Source organism: Sinocyclocheilus grahami, unplaced genomic scaffold (genome assembly GCF_001515645.1).
Source record: "Sinocyclocheilus grahami isolate Dianchi unplaced genomic scaffold, SAMN03320097.WGS_v1.1 scaffold955.1, whole genome shotgun sequence".
NCBI lineage: Eukaryota > Metazoa > Chordata > Actinopteri > Cypriniformes > Cyprinidae > Sinocyclocheilus > Sinocyclocheilus grahami.
In genome coordinates, this window is record NW_015506134.1 from 22,712 (window position 1) to 27,536 (window position 4,825).

Consider the following 4,825-nt stretch of genomic DNA (forward strand, 5'->3'; position numbering starts at 1 on the left):
TGTTGATGTTGTTTTTTTGCACGAGACGAAATGGCGGAAGGCAGTGACAGCGCTCAGGAGTTTTTTCAGCCATCTAAGAGGACCAAATCGGAGGTCTGGTCATATTTTGGCTTTTACAAGAGTCCTGAAGGCAATTTAATCGAGGACGGTCACCCTGTCTGCCAATCAATATTGAAGAAAGTCGCTGAAAAAGGGGGAAACGTGTCAAATTTGCTCCGTCGTCTTCGTGACCACCACCCACTGTTATATAGCGAATGCAAGATCAATTTTACCTCAATACCAAAACTAACTGGGCAAATAATTGGACAAAAAATATTGATTAGAGATTAAATATTTCGTTATCTCACTTGTAATTAACGCAAAGCTTCCGCGAAGAAAAGTATGCAGCAAGTGGCTTTGAGCCAAGACGAACGAACGTTCAAACTATTAAGCTTGACATTTAAGGGATAATGTATTGTATATTCATAGTTAACTTATTACACAAATAGTTTAAAGTGATTTATTATTATTATTATTATTATTAGGGCTTCATGTTAATGTTAATTGAATGTTTATGCTAAAAAAAAAGTGCATATAGCTGCTAATTGCGTTTGTTGTTTGTTGATTTTCAAATATAAAACTTACTGAAATGTTTTCAGTGCGTGTATCAAGTTCTTTTTGAACATTTTCATCTAATTTTAACAAAACCGTGATAATATTGATAATCGTGATAACTTTGGTCACTATAACCGTGCTATGAAATTTTCATACCGTTACATCCCTAATACAAACACACTCACAAAATATTGTGGGTAGGTTAAGTATAATGAGTGTATAATGAGAGGTTTTATTGTTTGCTGCTTGTTCTGCAGATTTTAATTGCACCAATTACAGAGAAGCCACTTTATTTCTAGGATGTTCTGAGCTTGACTATGAGTGGAAAGAGAGAGCACAGGAAAAAGACTACATGGAAATACAATAAAGAAAACAGGCCGTTGCTGGTAGATCTTTAGTTCAGTGAGCTGCCTACAGACAGTATTTTAAGGCATCATATGTGTGGTCAAGACAACACTATGCTGCCATCTATCAGATTTTCTTTGGCCCACTTTTGAAAAGCACGTTCACATGGACAGCCATTCAGTTGCTGGCGTTGTGTGTTTTTAATTGTTGGAGTTGTGTGTTTGGTTGTCAGTGTAGATCTCATTAGCATACACTTTGTCGGAATTTATGCATTTATAAATGTTGTTGCTGCTGTTGTCAGAAATTATTACTGACTCACATCGAAAATAAATGACTTCTGGATGCTGTGTAATGGCAAATGCCTGTCACTAAATATTATTTTTTTATGCAATTGAAGTGTCTTGTGTAGAGGGTGATCCCAGAATTCAATGCAATGATATGTAATATATGTAAGTTAGAAATTACGTTTCGTTCAGTACAGAAAAGTATTAATAAACAGTTAAATCTATTTTTTTAAATAATTCATTCCATATGTATTTTTATACATATTACTGTTCAAAAGTTAGGGCAGTAAGAATATTTAACATTTTTAAAAGAAGTCTCACCAATGCTGCAGTCATTTGATAAAAAATACTGTAAAAACTGTAATATTACAATTTTAAATAACTTGTGTTTAATAAATATATCATATTTATTAAATTATTTTTAAGCTGAATTTTCAGCTTATCTGATTTGCTCAGTTATTATGAATAATTTCTTCTTATCAATGTTCAAAACAGCTGTTGCGTAATATTTTTGTGGAAACTAAGATTCTTTACAGATAGAAAGGTTTATTCTAGCTTCATGCATTCTTTTTTTATCAACACATTAATGTGGGAAAGTTTAATAATAATAAAAAAGCATAATTTAGAACAAAAAAATGAGAAAATCACATTTTTGTCAAAGACTACATCTGGATTGGATTCAGAACGATGACCAAAGCATTAGATGCAGTATTTCGCTTCTGTCAACACCCCTAAAGCTTACACAGGCCTATACCACTTCCTGGGTCGACATTTCATTTCGTAATGTTAGGCAGTTTTGATTTATATGCTGTTTAATGTTTGATGATCGTATTATTTTACATAAGCATCTGCTTACATATGGACGGTGAAGAAGAAAAAGAAACAAGAGATCGAGTGTTTTGATCCAGACATTCAGTTCTCTTTCAGATGATGTATAATGAAGCCTCCTACCCTATAGCAGCGAAAACACAAAAAGCCAGACAGTACCGCCAGTGGCAGGGAAAGAGTTAAGTATTTTTATGCTGCTTAGAGTGTGTAGACTGCTGTGTTTTGGAAGAGGGTTAGTGAGTATATCACATCATACAAAACGGACAAAGACTCTAAAGTTAGTTTGTTGACCCATTCTTTGCCTAAATAGATATTTATAGTCTAATAGCATTTTTATTACAAAAACAGCCTGAATTACAGTCATTCACAGATGTTAATGCAATGTTTGTTTTTGATCTCTACAGCAAAATGTTTTGAGGAATATGCAGTGGAAGTAAAAGAGACTTCCTTCTCGAGCATGCTAACAGCTTATGAGAAATATACTGTATATATATATATATATATATATATATATATATGTATATATATGTGTGTGTGTGTGTGTACAGAGGATTAGACGCTTTAATGACAGACATTACAGGCTCTCTCTGGCTTATCTGACCTCTTCTTGGTAGGAGAGTGCGTGTTCACAGCAGATTACTGGAGCTTTTGAAATGCTAGATCTGCCTTTATGTCCGTCATACCCTCCTCCTCGCACCCCCATACGTCCCTTTAACACATTTACTGTAATCCATGGCACCTGACCCACGTGGGGTCTCAGTGAGACTGTTGACATTTCAGATCAGGATTAGAGCGCTGCTTTAAAGATTACCCAGGTTGATGTTTGTTTGCTTTGCTCCTGGCGAGACAGAAGTGGGTTAGATGTAAGCAACCCGTTTCATCTAAGTGTACTCCATCCAGTGGGTACGCTGGAATTCTCCAGGCCCGTCTGTGTGGGGCAGAGTTCACATGACATGGTAAAACCATCAGATAAGGCTTTGCAAACTTCTGTCCTGTGTGTGGAGATATCTTGGGTTTGATTCCATTAGCAGTTCTGTTATGTCTGAATTCCTCCACCAAAAACTGAACTCTCTTCTAATAAATAGAGGTTTGAATCTTCTGTACCACAGCAACAGATATGATGTTTTAGCGGAGTTGTGAGCTTGAAATCTGAATAAAATGTGATGAGAGAGATTTGGGGCTTCACAATAATGCAGACAAAATATATTTTTTTTCATATGATCAGTGTAGTCTGAATCTTAAACAAATTACTAATTTGAGGTAGTTGTTCTTAATGAATCTGTGTTGAATCTGTGAGTTATCGTTTGAATAACAACCAAATAACTACAATAACTCATTCACTCAATAAATTGTTTGGGACGGTTCAAATTGTAAACTACTATTGTTATATTGTATTTTATGCTTGTAAGCATGTATGTATGTATATATATATATATATTAGGGCTGTGCATATTGGGAATAGCGAACATGCATCATAAACTTATTCAAATTAATCTGTTGGGGAGATAAAATGTGCAAGATAACGTTCACGTACTAACAAAAACATCTAAGAATGTATCTTTTATTCTTCAGTACTGAAAACAGAACCTAGAAGGGAGCTTTTGATATGCGCTGTGACGCAGCTCTTGGAAATCACCTTTTTTGTTTGTTGTCTGTCATTTCGAAGCTTACCTTGCATACGTTTTTCTTTAGTTTAAATTTTTTTTTAATTTAAGCCTAACTATCGATCTGACCCAGTAGACGCCATAATCCCACTCTGTCTCTCTCCCGCGTTCTTTTTAAAAAAAAAATTTTTTATGGTGGGTGTTTACTCAGTTGGCTAGAGCAGCTGATTGGGGAGAACGGAGGTGCGCTCCCTCTATTGGTTAGTGAGACTGCCACTCAAGGCTGGCAGTCATGCATATGTAATAACAAAGCATATGTAAGGAACAAAGTAATATCGCGTCCATATCGCAGGCTTTGCGATTAGGAAATCGCAATGTCTCAAATCGCGATTTCGATGTGATTTCGATTAATCGCACAGCCCTAATATATATATATATATAATTTTAATATATTTTAAAATGTAATTTATTCCTGTAATGGCAAAGCATAATTCAGCATCATTACTCCAGTCTTCAATGTCACAAGATCCTTCAGAAATAATTATAATATGCTGATTTGGTGTTCGAGAAACATTTCTTATCAATGTTGAAAACGTAATATTTTTGTGGAGACCATGATGCTTTTTTTTTCAGGATTCTTTGAATAGAATGTTCAAAAGAACAGAATTTATTTAAAATATAATTTTTTTGTAACATCATTAATGTCTTTACCATCAGTTTTAATCAATTCAATGCCTCCTTTCTGAATAAAAGTATACATTTATTTCCAAAAATATAAATCTTACTGACCCCAAACTTTTGAATGGTAGTGTAGTGTAATATAGTAGAATCGCAACCAGAATTGTTCATCTCATATGATTCCCATTGACTCTTTGTATACATAAAGATCTTATTGAGAATATGCGTGATGCATGTGTGAACACATATTTTCATAGAATTACAGAGTTTACAGTTGTCATTAAAATACTTTCAGACTCTCCGATTGGATGAATTTATTTAAATTTGAAATCTGGCATGCAAATGATTATTAATCAGTCTTTATCTCTCTCTCTCTCTCACACACACACACACACATCTCCCACATCTGCCTGCTCTCTAATGTATATCTGTAACCTAAACTTGGCACTCGCAAGAACTCAAATAATAATCAATGCCTCGGATGTTGTCAAA